The sequence below is a fragment of the Oryctolagus cuniculus genome, chromosome 11 (assembly GCF_964237555.1).
Source record: "Oryctolagus cuniculus chromosome 11, mOryCun1.1, whole genome shotgun sequence".
NCBI classification, from domain to species: domain Eukaryota; kingdom Metazoa; phylum Chordata; class Mammalia; order Lagomorpha; family Leporidae; genus Oryctolagus; species Oryctolagus cuniculus.
In genome coordinates this window covers 119,707,159-119,723,440 of record NC_091442.1, presented here as the reverse complement: position 1 = coordinate 119,723,440, position 16,282 = coordinate 119,707,159, and the positions used below count along the sequence as shown (strand labels likewise).

The following is a 16,282-nucleotide window of genomic DNA, read 5'->3' as shown; positions in this document are numbered from 1 at the left end:
ACCCCTTGACTGTCTCCCCTGCCCCCTGGGGAGGAGGGCACACTGCACTAACAAGCCCCCCCTGCACACCCTCCTGCGCTCTGTCCCCATCTCAGGTCCTCACACCTGCTCGGCAGCGGCGCCCCCACCCCGGCTCCTGTTCCCTCTCCAGCCACAGGAAGTCTTCAGCGAAGGCCGAGGGTTGCCTCCCCTCTCTGACTGTCTCACCCTGACTCGGGCTCTGGTCGCCCTCTGGCTCCGTGACGAAGCCAGCAGAACTGAGGACGACGGGGACTGTTCCCCTGCTGCATGCCCCGTGCCTAGCACACAGTAGGTGCTCAATAAGTGCTCGGTTGGATAAACATGTGCTTCACAGAGTACAGAGCTGGAGTCAGCCCACGTTGGTGGAAACACTTGATGGTTGTGACAGAGTCGCTGTCTCCCGCTGTGTGAAGGGGGCCCGGTTGGGAATGGCGGCCGCTGGGGGGGGGGTGGTTCTCAGGGCTCAGCCGGCTCAGCCGGCTACGGTAGAAAGGGAGGCCCGTGGTGGGGACAGCCCACAGCCGGGGGAGGAGGCGGGGAGGGACTGGGGTGCAGGAGGCCCTGGGAGGAGACGACTCGGGAGCGGCCTGGCCCAGGGGCTTCAGGGCCGTGTCCAGCCGGCGCTGAGGAGTCGGGCGACCTCTCCTAGGTCCCAGCCACAGATTCGTGGCCTCTGTCTGCAGCCAGGGCCGGGAGCGAGGGAGTACTCGCAGGCAGAGAGGCACACGGCGGGGCAGGAGGACCCAGGGCAGCAGCCGGCGCCCCAGGCCGGAAACAGAGAGGGGACCGGGCAGACCCCCGGAGAGGGGGCACGGGCCGAGAGCTGAGCCAGCCAGACGCGTGCTCCGGGGCTGCAGTGCTGGGGAGGGAAAGGCCAGAGCAGTCTGGGCTTTGCAGAGGGGCAGAGGCGGCCGGAGGTGTCAGGTGACCGCCTCCCGGGCCGGGCCGCGTGACGTCCCGCCCGGGCTGCTGCTGCCCCCGCGAGCGGCCCTCTGCTCCCTTCTGGGGCCTGAGTTGGGGTCCGAGCAGTTGTACTGGGGGTGGCCCTGGGCAGTGTGTCTCACTCCGGGAAGGGAAGCTACATGCTAAAGAAACGGCGGACATGGGGGGTCACTCCCTCGTCCCCAAAGCCAGCAGACTGTGACACCCCCGCCCCCCCCCCAGGGCCTCATCCTCTCCTCCCGTGGGGCCTGTACTTCTTTCCCAACTCCCTGGGGGCCAGCAGAAGTACAGCGCCAGTTCCCTAGAGGACCCTGATGTCCCCGGGGCCCATGGCTGCAGTCAGCCTGGCCCTGTTCCCACGTCAGGTGACCCCCCGTGCCTCAGTCTGCCCGTCTGGAAGATGGGGTCAAGGGTTGGGGCCCTCCGGCTGTGGCTCCCGCAGGTGAGTGTGAGGGGCAGGTGAGATCCGACCCGTGGAGGCCACGCCCCCCACGGGCAGTGGAGACCCCCGGGTGCTGAGGGCTGTGCCGAGGGGCTGGCCTGGGGGGTTTCGTCCTCAGTGCTGGGTTGGCTTCGACTGTCAGCATGGGGCCGGCACCTGTGCACAGGCTCACAGCCAGCAGGGAGGGTGTTTGGGGCAGTGGCTGAGACAGGTGGGGACGCCTGCTCCCACGTCCTCTCCGCTTCTCCCCGCCCTCCTGCTGACATGCAGGGGATGGCCCACGTCCACGCGGGAGGCCCGGATGGAGCGCCAGCCTCCTGGTTTCAGCCTGGCCCAGCTCTGGGGAGTGAACCAGCAGGTGGAAGGTCTGTCTGTCTCTGTTTCTGTCCGTATCTCTGTCGTTCAAATAAAATGAAAATAAATACAATTAAAAAAAACCCTTGAATTTATTTTCAAAAATTCTCAGGAGTCAGAATCTTCAGGGCTGGTGCCTGGGGTCTGCAGGCTGAGCCTCGCCCTGTCCCCCCCCACTACAGACAGACGGACTGGAAGCCGGAGCTGGAAGGGGCCACAGGGAGTCACCAGCAGCTCCCAGACCAGAGCTCCAGACCTGGGGCCCACCAGGACGCGTTCCCGATCCTGACGCCAGCCCCTTTCCTCGTGTCATCCGAGGGGGAGAAGCCAACCCCAGGCGGCCAGCGCAGTGGGGACGCAGGCCTGGGGTTAGTTAGCAGGGGGCAGCACTGAAACTGGAGCCCCGCCCACTGCCGGAGCCCCGCCCACCTCCCAGGCATTGCCTGCTCTGGAGGGGGCACTTCTGCCCCCTGGTGGCGAAGCCAGGTGCTTCCCCAAAGCCGACGGGGAATCCCTCTGGGGCAGGACGCTGGCTCCGAACCCCGGTCCCAGGCGTGCTGAGGGCGCAAAGCTCTGCCCCTACAGTCTGCACCTGCCCGGCGCGTGCCGCCCTCGCCCTGGGGAGGACAGAGATGGAGACCCACAGGCGAGTCAGGGAGGGGACACGCTGCCCGTGGTGACCGGGGCACCAATCGGGTGGGGCTGGCTGGGCAGTGCCCCGGGCAGGATGGCCGTGGGTCAGGAAGTGACACGCTTCGCATCGTGTGAATGGGGGGACCTCACAGACGCTGCTCGGGGCCACGCCTGGGCTGGGGTGGGCCCTTGGCTCCACCCAAGTCTTCTGAGAGAAGTGCTCCCTCCCAGGGGCCTGGGGGCCGCGCCAGCTGTATTATCCCGTTTCACAGTCGGGGAAACCGAGGCTGGGTGGGGCTAAGGAGTTTGCTGGAGGGCTGTTAGTTACAAAGTAGGGGAGCTGGGTCACACACACACACGTGAGACGGGGCCACCTCACTGTTAGAACCGGTACAGAGGCTGTTCTGGGTTCTGGGTGCTGCCGGGCGGTGGGCTCAGGGCCCCACCCAGGTGCTGCCTCATGTCCTCCTTGGCCTGGGACAGGTGACAGGTCCCAGGCAGAGCCCCCACCCCCTGCCCGCTGAGCCCAGGACCTCCCCGCCCTGAGGCCCCGCCCCTGCACTCACGGCCCCCCTTGGCCGTGGCTCCCCCTCCTCGGGGGCTCCGAGGAGCACCGGCTCACGCCAGAGCAGGCTGGGTCCCAGCCCAGCGTCCACTGGAGCTGAGGTCCTGGCCGGTTTGCAGAGGCTCCCGTGGCGGGGAGAGGAGGGGCGTCCGACAGCCCCGCTCCCGTCCACCAGCAGGTTATGGTCAGAGCCGGAGCCCCCCCACGCCAGGTCTGTCCCCACCTCCTTGCACTACTTTCCCATCCAGTCCTCAGTCTCCCCCTCCTTCAAATGGGGAGATTAGACCCCAGGGGGCCGCCCGCGTGAGCAGGTTGGGTACGCTAGAATTCCACGAGGTAGGCAGCCACGCCCTCGTCCTGGCTTACTGGGGCCCAGAAAGGTTAAGTGACTTGTCCCGGGTCACACAGCGGGGCTGGGGTGCAAGCCAGCTGGCTGCAGCCCCGAGCCTCCCTCCACGCACCAGGACTGCAGTGTCAGCCAGCAGCCGGCACCAGCGGCCACAGCCTCCTCCTCTTTAATGCCCATCGCGATTCGATTCAGACCACGCGGCAGGGAACAGGTGCGGGAGCCGACACAGGTGCGCGGCCCTCGCAGCCTCCCGTCGGCCAGCCTGTCCACCGCGCTCGGGCTGGCTGGGGAGCAGGGGCCTCCTGAGCCAGCCGGGTCCTCAGCGTCTCGTCCCCCTGCTCACGGCCTCGAGCCGCCGGCGAATCAGATCCCACACGGGGGTCGGCCGGCCGGAACTTGGCCTGCAACCGGACTTCACAAGTGGAGCTGAAAGAGCTGTCGGGGGGTGGGGGGGCGGTCTGGGTGGAGGAGGGGTGTCCCCCGGCCGCCCCGCGGAGCAATCCCACAGCCCCGCCCACAAAAAGTCCCTGGAGAACGGTCCCCTGGCCTGGGGGAGCGGGACAGCCCCGCGGGGACAGGCGGAGCCAAGAGCACCCCAGGCTTACCCAGCGGGGCTCCTCTTGTTCTGCAGCTGCTGGGGTCCCTGGGAGGGGGAGGAGTGGCCCGGGTGTGGCTGGGGCACGCGGGTTAGGGTAGGGAATGCCCCTTACTGAGGCCCGGCCTGTGCCGGCCTGCGCTGCGGCCTCCCCCAGGCCACTGATTCACCTGCAGGGCCTCAAGTTGACGACAGGCAGGGCCGGGGCTGACCCTGGAGTGCCCATCCCAGCGTCTGGCTCCTGGATGGCAGGCTGGGGACCCGGCTCCTCCTGGAGGCTGCTGGGGCGCCCTGCTCCCCTGGGCCTCCTGAGCCAGCAAGCCCAGGCTCGCCCCTGCCGGGACCACGCCCACCCCCTACAGCCCCAGGCCCCATGGGCTCAGGACACCCAGACCCCGGCTCTCCCCGGGCCTCTCTGCCTGTGGCATCCACCTTCCACTAGGGGGCAGCACACCCACTCGGACGCCCAGGGGGGACCCTGCCCTGCCCGCTCAGAGGCTCGGACCAGGCCCTCCGCCTGCCTGCGGGATAAACTCCCAATTTCAAGACCCTGGTGGTCTGGGCACAGCCCCCGGCTCCTTCTGACGCTGCCTGAACTCCCATTAACCCTTCCAGGCCGCTCTCCCACTACCCACGCCTCCGAAGCCAGAGACAAGGCGTGTGGGTTCCCCAGGTGGTCTGCCTGCTCCCCACCTCCCGGCCCCGCCCAGCTCTGCCCTCTGCCCTGGGTCCCTCGGGAGGCAGGGTGGCTGCCACCACCCCACAGTGCCTCAGGGTCCTCGCCTGCACAGCAGGGGTCACGGTAACCCCTTCCTGTCCGGCTGTAAGTGCACCTGTTGACGCGGGTGCTCGCTCAGCACGAGCCGCTGACTGCAACCCACAGGCGCACGTGGGATTGTGTCGCGCCTCCTCCCACCTGAGGCCCCGCAGCGAAACAGAGTTACTCAGGCCGCAGCGAGTGCGACCTGGGAGGAGGAGAGATCCAGACGTGAGCCACGCCCCCAAGCAAGCTCCTCCCCTCGGTGCCAACCTGCACAGCCGAGTAACTCTGGGGTGACCCATGGGCTTCCGGTTTCTGTTTCTGCTGACCTCAGCACTTTCCTGTCCACGAAACCTGCCCCCTTGCCCCTGCGCCTCCCCACGTGGTCTCCCCTCTGCCCCTGCCCTGGCCAGCTGGCCACCGGCTCCCCCCCCCCCCCGACAGCTGCAGCCTCTCTTCTCCATCCCCGGGGCCCAGGTGCTTCTGCCCCCCCCCCGCCTCTGCCAATCAGACACATTCTGCTCCCCGCCCCCAGACCACAAATCACCTGGCGGCACCTCCTTCTCAGAGCAAAATCCCACCCCTGACTTGAGACTGCTTCTGCCCAGGCCACCGGGGCTCCCTGGTCAAGTCCCAGCCTGCACCACGACCAGCCCCTGGACACCTGGGCCCCGCCCAGCCCCAGACACCTGGGCCCTGCCCAGCCCTTGCACACCTGGGCCTGGGCCCCACACAGCCCCTGCACACCTGGGCCTGCACCACGCCCAGCCCCTGGACAGCTGGGCCCTGCCCCTGTTAGCGTCGGTCAGCCAGCGGCACCTGGTTCTCGCCACACCCTGGGCGCCAGTCCTGTCCTGCAGTGTGCCTGGGTTGGGGGGACCGGCTGCAGCCCCTCCTGGGGCACCAGTGCTTCCCGAGGGCCTCACACGTGCCTGGCCCTGCGCCTTGGCCACCCCAGTGCCCGTGCCAGCCACGGGCCTCCAGGGCTGCTCCGGGAGGAGGATGTGGGGTGGGGGCCTCACTCTGCTGGGCTGGGAGCACAGTGGAGCTGACCACCAGCGGCACAGGACTTTAGCGCTCTCCTGAGTGTGGGAGGGGACGGAGGCCCTGCCTGGGCCTGGCAGCCTCACCCCCCCACCCCCCCGCAGCCTCTGCCGCCAGCGCCCACATATGCAGAGGAGAGGTCTCGGGGCTGGGTGACAGTGACGCCCCCGCCGAACCTACCCGGTACTGTGGCCTGCACTCCGCCCCCTCCCCCCAACCTCCCCAGGGACCTCTGGTCCCTCTCCCGCCCTCACGCTTGCTGGCCACGCCCCCTGGGTGACTCAGCAGGCAGAGGGGACGGAGCGGAGCCAGGGCGAGGCTGGTCAGCAGCCACAGGGAGCAGGCGTCCTCTGGCCGGCTCCCTGGCTCCACCCTGCTGCCGGTCCCCCTTTCTACGCCGGCCTCTCGCCGCTGCGCCTGCACCTCCGAGCCGTGGGCCCAGGGGCCTCTGTGACCTGGCCCCGGCCATGAGGGGCCTCCTGGGCCCATTTCTCCCGCTCAGCCGGTCCCAGGGGCTTGGCAAATGCAGAGTCAGAGTTCCAGGGCGACCTCGCCTGCCTCCCAGGGCCGCGCCTGCTCGGATGCCCCCCCGCACCGGGCCCCTCAAGAAGGACGGAAACTCCCCCATTGCTCTCTTTCAGGGCGCGGAGCCCCTCCCGGGGCCCCCAGGAAGCCCGCAGGAGGGGGCTGCCCCTCCCATAGAGAGCATGCCAGGCCCCCGCCACGCCCCCGCCACGCCCCCGCCACGCCCCCTTCAGCCTCCCTCTGATGCTGCAGGTGCGGAAGCTGAGGCTGGGAGGGGAGGGGAGGGGAGGGGTTATGCAGACTGGGAGGGGCTGGGCAGGGCTGTCTGGCTCCAGAGCCCCTCAGTGGTGCACAGTGGAGGTGGCTGGTTGCCCCGGGGCCTGAGCCTGGTGACACTTGTGGCCTGGACACTTGTGGCCTGGAAGGCCGGGGCCCATCAGGAGCTGCCTGTGTGTGTGTGGACCCTAAGCCCGGCCTTACCCCTGCTCTGCCCACCCAGGCTCCCCGGGCACATGCCACCACTGTGTCAACTTGAGCTCCCAGCGAGGCCTGGGAAGGGGGCCTGGTGTGGGAGGGGCTGAGGCAGGTGTCCGTCCCTCTGCCCCTCAACCACTTCTTCCAGCAGCCCTGAGCCGTCCCAGCCAGGCTCGCCAAGCTGGGCGGCTCCCCGTGGGCAGCCAGCGCCACACACCTGCCACACCACCAAGTCCAAGCTTCAGCCCGGAGCCAGCTCTGCAAGCCCTCCCTGGCGACGGTCAGCTCACACCACCGGCCTGGGTCTGGCCAGCTTCCCCCATAGACTGAGTGTCCCGGGGGCAGCGTGGGCGGCAGGTGTCCCGGGGCCAAGCACAGAGCCCTCAGCCCTCACTCAGCGGCACGAGCGAACGCCGGACAGGGCACAAAACACAAACGGGACGGACAGGAAGCAAAGCTGCTCCGTGGCCGGGCGCGCTTCCTACCGGTGTTCTGACTTCTCGGAAAGGAAGACGGGTGAGCAGAGAGGAGAGACGGATCGGACAGACAGGCAGACAGGTCCTCCATCCACTGATTCACTCCCCAAGTGCCCACAACAGACGGGGCCGGGCCAGGCTCAAGTCAGGCGCCCTGAACTCCATCCAGGTCTCCCCCATGGTTGGCAGGGACCCAGGGACTCGAGCCCCCTGCTGCCTCCTGGGGTGGGCACCAGCAGGGGGCCGGGCCAGGACTTGAACCCAGACACTCTGGTGTGGGACGCTGGGGTCTCCCGTGGTCTCCCCAGCTGCTGCGCCAGGTGCCGCCCCACCCCCGAGTCTTCTCAGCCAGGCCAGGGATGCTTATGGGACACAGCCACGAGCGCCCCAAGAACCCAGGCCAGCCCCTGCCGCCCACTCCCTCAGCTGGGACCAGAGAGCTTCCCTTCCGAGCTCTGTGCTTAGCAAATGTCCACCTGCAAAGGAGCTGACCCTGAAGGTCCCGGCACGCGCTCCGGGCTATTCCCCAGGGCGGGGGGAGAGGCGTCAACCAGAGCTGTCCCAAAGCCACTCGGTGCCCGTCCGGCCCCGGTGGACGCGAGGACAGGGTGGAGATGGAGGCAGCGGCTTGTCCCCAGGCCACACCCTGAGACAGAGGCCCAGAAAGGCAGAGCAACCTGGCCGAGGCCACACAGCCCGTGCGCGGGTCCGGGTGCTGCACTCCCGGGGACAGGGCGCCCGGAGCGCGTTTTATGAATGAGCGAACAAAGACGCCGCCGCCCCCTCCACGTGCAGGGGAGGAAGCCATCTGCTGCCGAATCCGCTGTTGCTGTGCCTCTGGGAATCAAAGGCACCAGGCCGGCCGCAGCACGGCCCCACGAGCCCACGCGGGACAGATGCCCGTCCTGGCCCTGTTGCCCGGCCAGCACGGAGCAGGGCACGGGCCGGGGCCTCGGGGTCGGCCGCTGGGGCTCCTCCCCGCGCCTCGGCGCCCCTGCTGCTCCACGGGCAGACCGAGCACCTACCTTGCTTTGCGGGGTGCTGAGAGGACTCAGGCAGCGGGCCGCCCCGGTGGGGCGCCAGGTGGGCTTCCGCTGGCCCCTTGCCCTGCGGCCTTGGCCAGGCCTGCGCCTTCCCGCTGAGCTCTGCAAGCCTGCCGGGTGCCCGTGCTGCGGGGCGGCCGAATGGCTTACGTATTACCTGGCACCCGAGCGGCCAAAGGGCAGAGGGGCCGGGGGCAGGTGGCACGCGCTCTGTGACTCAGCGGGACTCAGGCCGGGGTGGGTGCTGCCCCGGGAAGCCCAGCTGCCTGCTCGTCTGATGAATATTTTATCAGCGCTCACTGCAGGCCCCAGGAAGGGGCCTGCCGCCGGGAGCCCACAGAGCGCCCTTTCCTGCCCAGACAGAAGGAAGTGGCCGTGGCAGGTCAGGGTGAGGTCAGGGTGAGGTCAGGGTCCACAGGGCTCCTTCCTGCCTGGCTGTGACTTTGAGGTCAGCTCAGCTCTGCCAACGCCCACGAGCTGCACCTACACCCGACCACGCCCAGGGCGGGGCGCCGGCTCAGCCGTGCACGGCAGACAGCTCCCCTGCCTGGCACGCCAGCCTTCCACCAGGCAGGTCCCCCGTCCTGCTGGCCCAGTGCCACTGCCTCCTCCTCTGGGAAGCCTTCCTGGCTCTCCCCTTACTGCTCTGTGACCTTGGGAGGACCATCACCCTCTCTGGGTCTACAACGGAGCTGATGATCTGCACTCCCCAGGGGCTCACCAGATCGTGCAGGGCCCCGCTCACTTGTGGTGCACTCTGGTGGGACCCAGTCTGAGAAGACGGCGCCGGCTTGTGAGGGAACGCGTGGATTTCAAACTTCTTTGCCCTAAAATGAACCTATCTTCTGATTCCATTTCCGGAATTCTCCAAGTCCCTTCCTGCCACTGAATGTGTATGGGGGTGGGGCCCAGGCGCCCACAGACCCCGGCAGCTGCCGTGTATGGGGGGGGATGGGACCCAAGCGGCTGTGGCCACGGGCCAGGTGCGTCACCCCCACACCCTTGCCCTGGCCCTCCCCCCCACCCCCAGCTTCCTGCTGCCTCCTGCGCAGGGAGGAACCTGAGACCGAGACTGGGCAGGGCCCATGGGGCAGGGGCGTGGCCACCACGCCCAGGGGTTCCCCGGAGCTTTGAGGTCCGGGCCGGCGCAAAGGTCTCCGCGGGACATTCCCGGGTGAGGCAGACACGGGACCCTGCCAGTCCCTGGACAGGTGGCCGACAACGCGGGGCTGTTCCCGCGCAGGCTTCGGGGCTTGCCTTCCCCTTGGGAACGGGATCCGTCCATCCCAAGGGCCCACAGTGCACCTGCTGTCTGCTCTCCTGTTGGGAGCTCTGTTCGCTCTCCGCCTTGGGTCTGCTCTGTGGGGGAAGGGGGGGATGAGAGACACCCACCTGGGCGCCGTGTGAGCAGGGGACCCCCTCCCCACCTCCTCACAGGGGGGCTCCCGGCAGGGCCAAAGCCAAGCCCAGGATCCTCCACCCATCTCCATTTCCACGTTGTCCCGGCGACTGTCACCCCACTACCAAGTCCTGTGGCAGGGGCTTGTGGAGCAGTGAGTGCCCCGTCACTGGGACCAGCCAAGCAGCGGCCGCAGTGGACAGCTCTCAGGCCGTCCAAATCAGGGCCCGAGGTCTCACCAGCTGTGTGGCCCTGGGCCAGACGCTGTGGTCTTTGTGTCTCCCCTTCCTCATCGGCACCGTGACTCCAGAGGGCCTCCCGGGGCTCCGACAGGGCAGACGGGTGAATTCTGAGAGGCCTCCGGGGGCACCACCACGGTGCCCGCTCGGCGGCACCGCTCTCCGCCGCCTCTCCTGACCCAGCCCCGGGAGCCCCCCGGGAGCAAATCAAAGTTCCCGTTTTACAGATGACCAAACTGAGGCAGAGAGCAGCCTTCCTGACTCAAAGGGGTGCACGTGGTGGAGCCGGGACCCGAACTGGGCCGCCTCCCCCGGCTGGGCCCCTCTCCCTCCGGCCTGGGGTCTTCTCCCGGTGGATTGGGGGCGCGAGGATACTGCTCTTGGAGGCCAAGGAAGGTCTCACCCAGCCCCGTCGCGGCCCAGGCGTTCTGGGAAACGAGAGTGCGGCCGTCAGCAGCGCCCTCCGTCCTGTGTGGGGGGCCGGGGCGGCCCGAACCTTGTGCCAGAGCAGCCCCGGTTGGAGCCCCCGTCTGCACCTTCCGGGCTCTGGGCGGCCACTTGGCCTCTTTGCTCATCTGTTAACTGCACATGGACATGACCGCCTCCGGGGTGAGACGGCGCCCGGCGCACGGCAGGCGGCAGCCCTGGCTATGGGGCCGGACGGGGGGAAGAGACACAGGGCACAGTCGTCCCTGACGATCTTTCCAGAACAAAGGGTCCTGGCCCCGCCCTCCCCGTGGGTGTCAGAGACAACACGAGAGCGACCCCATCTCTGTCCCCACGCCCGCGGGGACAGGGCTGTCACTTCCCTCCGCCAGGCACCTGAGGGGGCCCAGTGCTCACTCCTCGGCAGGTGCAGCACACCCCTGAATCCTAATGCCGAGGGCAACGCCAGGGCCCACAGCAAGGCCTTACCGCAGGCCACAGCGCGGTGGGCCCACAAGCGCGTGGCACTGTGGGGGCACACGAACTCGAGGCGAGAGCACCAGGCCACGGCACGGCGGGCTGCAGGGCCACCCCAGCCAGGCTTGCTACAACTCCGGTCACTCCAACACCACATCCCTGCTTCCCCAGCAGGGGGCGCTCCCCGGGGGGCTGTCCCGAGCCCTGGGTGTGACGCCACTGGATTCTCACAACACTCCTACCAGGAAGATGCTGCCTGTCCACTGCAGAGAGACAGAGGTCAGGGAAGTCGCCGGGGCCACGCAGGTGTGAAAGGCAGGGCACGGGGCCCCCAGAGCGCCCCACAGGACACGCTTTGCTGACGCGGATGCTGCAGCTCTGGGAGGTGACGCGGCTTCCCATGGCAGGTGCACCTGCCTCTGGCTCCACCCTTTGTCCCCTCGCTGGCTCCTCCTCCCGGGCAGGCCGGAGCTGAGGGGCTGAGGCCGGACGTGGAGGCCTGTGGGCAGCCCCAGCCCTGGGACTGCCCCTGAGACTTAGGGTGTTGGCAGTCCCCCGGCAGCCACAGCCTTCAAAGCGCCCATCCTGCTGGTTGCTCCCCACCAAGACTCGATGTGGAGACCGAAATGGGCAGTGAGGTCACAGGAGAAGTCACCCTCTCGTTCCGCTAACCCGGGGCTTCCGGACGGACGGTGCTGGGTTCTGATGGACAAGAACCGCCTCCGATGCGGGAGGTGGGACCTGCCCAGCACCCAGACCCCTGCGGCTTCACGCTGTGGGGCTCGGGGCAGTGTGCCCTGCAGGACTGCCGCTGGCCCCCTCTGACCCCGACAGCTCTGTTCCCACGTGGCCTGTGGCTGCCCCTTTCGGCGTGGGTCTCTCTGCCACTGGGGGCTCCGGCGCCGCCTGCTGGGTTAGGGAGGTCTTTGCAAACGGGCGCGCGGGAGCATTAACAAGCGGCTTGCTTGTCTCTCTCTGGGATCCCTCGTGAGCACAGGCCTCCTCCTAGAAGCGGACCCTGTCTGAGTCCACGAATGCCACGAACCCGCATGGCCTGGGGCGCCGGGAGAGGCCCGGCCTTCCTCTCTGACCCTGCCCTGGGAGACACAATAACCGCCTTAAAAATGAAAGCCGGGTCCATGCCTGCGGGCGGCTCAGCCCGGGGAAGCCCCGCTCGGCCACCCCCAGGCCCGCGGAGCCACTGTCACGCACCAGACCGCCCCCAGCCAGCCGGGGCCTCTGCACAGGTGCAAGCCGCCAGGGGCTGACGCGCTGGCCACTGCTGGTCTATGTGGTGCTGGCCTGGGACACGTCCCACATGGCGCCTCTCTGCCCCCTGGCTGCCCCTGTGTGGGGGAGGGGGACGCCATGACCCCTGGTGTCCACGCAAGGAAGCTGAGGACCACGAAGAGAAGCATTGAGGGCCCCGGGAAGCCAGCCAGGCCTGCTGGACTCCACAGCAACCCCCAGCCCCACAGTGGAAACAAAAGACAGCCCATCTGGCAGCAGAGGGACGGCCTGCGACTGGTGGGGACTCGGGCTCTGGGAGAGGAAATGGCCAGCAGCCCTGAGCATGGGCCCTTCTAGGGCGGGGGCCGTGGCTGCCAGCCACAGGGAGGAGGCTCCCATTTGGAGGCACCGGGATGGGGCTGGGAGGCTGGCACAATGCCGATTCCAGGTGCCCCACAACAATCGGTGGGGCGATTTGTCATGCACCGCGGTTAAGGAGGGCGGCCCGGGGGTCCTGAGCGCCCCTGGAGAGCACCTGCGCTGAGCCCCGCACCGGAACACACCCGCCTGCAGATCCAGGCCTGGGCCCTGGGGGGCCGCGCTCCCGCCAGGGGCGTCCCTAACACCTGGACAGCCAGGCCACGACACCACGCCTGCCACCGACCACAGCCTTCTCACATCCGGGGCACAGATGTCACTGCTGCCCATGCCACAGATGGGGATGCAGAGGCTGCCCGGAGGAAGCCGCGGGGTGGGGTGGGGCCACACCCTGTGACCCGCAGGCCAGGAACCCCCACCCCTGTGCAGCACCATGCGCCTCACCTTGGCTCTGGTGGGGAAAAAAACCGTAGAAAGCGTCGGCCAGGCCCTGCAGCAGGAGGGTGCAGTGAGGACCCTGACGTGGCCAGAGGCAGAGCCTGGGCCACGCAGGCCACAGACGCGCCCACCTGTCCAGCCCCCGGAGGGGTCTCGGCCGCTTCTCACGCGCAATCCCTCAGGCGCTCCAGCCCCAGGCCTCTGCCCTGGGATCTGCCTCCCCCTGCTCCGCAGGGCCACTGCCCTGCCAGGAAGGTGGCCAGGCCCAGGCCGGAGGCCAGCGGGGCAGGGCTTGGAGAGGGAGGGGGACCCTCACCATCTTTGTTTGGTCCATTAAGGGGGGGGCATTGGCTGGGGAGGGGCGGCGCTGGGAGGGGGTGGGGGACAGGCGCTGGGCAGGGGCCCGCATGCAGATCCTCAGAGACCCGCCTCGGACGCAGGGAAACTCAGAGAAGGGGCGGGTCCGGGGGTCCCGGGGGACCTGGGGCTGCAGAGGCTGCACCCCCACCCCGGCGGCCGCCCTGCCCGGCAGATCCCGCGCGACCCGACCTCAGCCCACGGCCCGGCGCCCGGCGTACACCCGGCCGCCCGCGCACGGCCCTCGCGGCCCGGCCTCCGGGGCCGCCGCCGCCGCCGCCGCCGCCGCTCACCTCGATCCCCGAGCCGCCGCCGCCGCCGCCGCCGCCGCCGCGCAGAGCCGGAGCCCCGGCCGGGGCCGAGGGAGGGGGCCGCGGAGGCCCCGCCCCTCCCCGCCAAGCCCCGCCCCCGGGCCCGCGCCGGGCGCCCTGCGCCGCCGCCGGGACCCGGGTGCTGCTGGGGATACGCGCAGCGAGCCGGGCCGCGGACGCACCCACCCCGGGCCCGCGCCCATCCCCCACCCCGGAGTCGCACCCTCCCCTGGCGCCCGCGCCCACCCCAGGACCCGCCCCCGCCCCTTCGGGATTGCACCCTCCCCCGGCGCCGGCACCCACCCCCACACCCCCTGGTCTCACCCGCCCCTGGCTCCCACAGGAGGCCCCGGTTGGGGTCGCTGAGGTCTCTCACCTGGGTCACCGCTCAGGCTGGGGGCGCCGCCCACAGGGCTGGGGGCTTCCAGGGCCCAGGCCTGAAACCCGCAGAAACCCATCCTCAAGCGCCCGCCTAGCGCCCCCTCCCCAAGCCTCACCCCGAGCTGGGGGCCAGGGGCTGCAGCACTTCTGCCCTGTGGCGGATCCCAGCTGGGCAGAGGGGCAGGCTGGGCAAGGTGGCAGCCGGTCCAGCGGCTAAAGGAGGGCCGAGATGCTCCAAGTGCAGGCCGGCCAGCTCCATCAGCCCCCGGGGCAGCCCGTGCACTGCTGACCCCGCCCTGCACCCCCACCCCCGCCGAGTCAAACCTGCAGGCTGGGCCCCGGCTCTCCTGATGCCCGAGTTCTGAGACTTCCCGTCCTGGAGAGGACCCCGCCCCTCACCCCCGGCCTGCACCCCAGGTCACATCCAACACCCTGCGCCCCAGTGTTCCTTTTCATGCCTTATGACAGGCGTTCACGGCTTCTCTGCTGCAGTGGGGGCCGGGGCTGACGGCAGCGCCGGTCCCGGGACAGGCAGTGCCGCGTGCAGGCCAAGACGCCTCGTGGTCCCTGGTGCGTGCCGCCGCCACCGAGCGCTTGGGAGGCAGCTGTGCACAGGTGCGTGTTGGGACGGACCCAGGACCGGAGCAGGCTTCCTCTCCCCGTGCTGTGCTTGTTTGAAGCTCAGCCGGCGGCTCCAGACCCGGCGTCGTGGTGGGACAGGAGAGCGGCTGGCCTTCCTGAAGGTGACCGCGCTCCGGGCAAGGGGGCAGCCTGCGTGCGTCCAGCCTGCTTAGCCCACTACGCCGCGGCGCCGGCCCCATGGACTTGCTGAAGGCCCCTCATGAGTAAGGGGACCTGACAGCTGGTGCCTGGCACCCGACAGAGCAGCCCACCAGGGCCCCCCACCTGACTGCCGGCACCCCGAGTCGATTCTCCATTTCTGTGACTGGCTTGCTAAGGGTGTCGTGGAGATGCCATCCTACTGTGTGCGACCTTCTGGGGTCCCCTTTTTCCCCACTCCCAGCCTTCCCCAGAGAGCCTCCCGCTCGGTTCGGGCTCTGAGGGGCCTGTGGCCTGTCACTGAGGTGGTTCTGCGGGCTGGAGGGGTCCCAGTGCGTTTGTTGGAGGATGACGGGGGCTCTTGCCAATCAACCTGCTATACACCCCCCGTGCAGGGTTTTTGTGAATGTAAGTTTTCAGTTGTCCAGGAAAGATGCCCAGGAGTGTAGCTGCCAGGTCGTATGGTAGCGGTGTTTTGGTTTTTAAGGGGCACCCAAACTGCTACCCGCGCCCGCCAGCACTGTGGGTGGCTCGCTCGCCCAGCGTCCTCCCGGCATCTGGTGTTGCCACTGCGTTTGGGTTTCCGCCGTCCTGAAGGGGCCCCTCACTGCCGCGTCGTTTGCATTCCCGGGGTGCCTGATGGTGTGGGCATCTGAAACGGCTGTATTTGCCGGTTGCAAGTCTGTTTCAGTGAAGTGTCTGTTCACGACTTTTACCCGTTTTCTACCTGGCCTTTTTTTTTTTTAAGTGATGATTGTTAAGGGTTCTCTCCGTAGTCCAGATACTGGTCCTTTGCTGGACAGACGAGGACACTTTGAAAGGCTCATGGGAAGCCAGGGTGAGAAGCTGAAGTTGACTTTGGGAGCAGGGTTCAGCCGGGCTCCCGCACTGGGGTCCTGAATTTGGTGCCTGGCTCTGGCTTCTGACTGCAGCTTCCTCCTGCAGACCCTGGGAGGCGGCGGCGATGGCCCCAGTAGTTAGGACCCTGCCCCCACGGGGAGACCTGGATTGAGGTCCTGGCTCCCGGCTTCCCCCTGGCCCCGCCTCGGCCATTGCGGACATCTGGGGGAGTGGACCAGTGGACAGGAGCTCCATCTGCCTCTCAAAAAAAGTGATTTTTTTCATTTATTTATTTGAGAGCAGAGTTATAGGCAGAGAGAGGGTTCACTCTGCTGGTTCACTCCCCGAATGGCTGCAACAGCCAGAACTGGGCCAGGCTGAAGCCGGGAGCCAGGAGCTTCTTCCAGGTCTCCCACATGGCTGCAGGGGCCCAAGGACTTGAGCCATCTTCTACTATTTTCCTAGGCCATAGCAGAGAGCTGGGTGGGAAGTGGAGCAGCTGGGACTCGAACCAATGCCAATGTGGGATGCTGGTGCTGCAGGCGGAGGCTTAGCCTACTAAGCCATAGTGCTGGCCCCCAAAATTGATTTTTTAAAAGAAGATAAGTTGAATTTGTTGTGAAATATTTTGAAATATATGTGCATAGTTCTTTCATAATGCCATCTTTCATCCATTTTTGATGAACTCTTATATGCATGGATTTTAAATTTTTTTTGCATCAAAAATAAACTTTACTAAAAACTAAAACTTCTGGAAAACCATTACTTAGAGAGGCAGAGACCATGAGAGAGAGAGAGAGAGT

At 67.7% G+C, this 16,282-nt stretch overlaps 1 protein-coding gene across 2 annotated transcripts in view; it reads right to left on the bottom strand.

Moving 5' to 3' along the window:
* Positions 1–13,566, bottom strand: part of PRR5 (proline rich 5) — a 39,007-nt gene extending 25,441 nt beyond the window's left edge. The window contains exon 1 of one of the 2 annotated variants that reach the window (XM_070051520.1): positions 13,461–13,566. The gene's annotated coding sequence lies outside the window, so the exon portion shown is untranslated. Of the gene's footprint in view, positions 1–8,205; positions 8,534–13,460 lie in introns of those variants that run through there. The other variant, XM_070051521.1, reaches the window with a different exon arrangement.
* Positions 13,567–16,282: the final 2,716 nt, after the last annotated feature.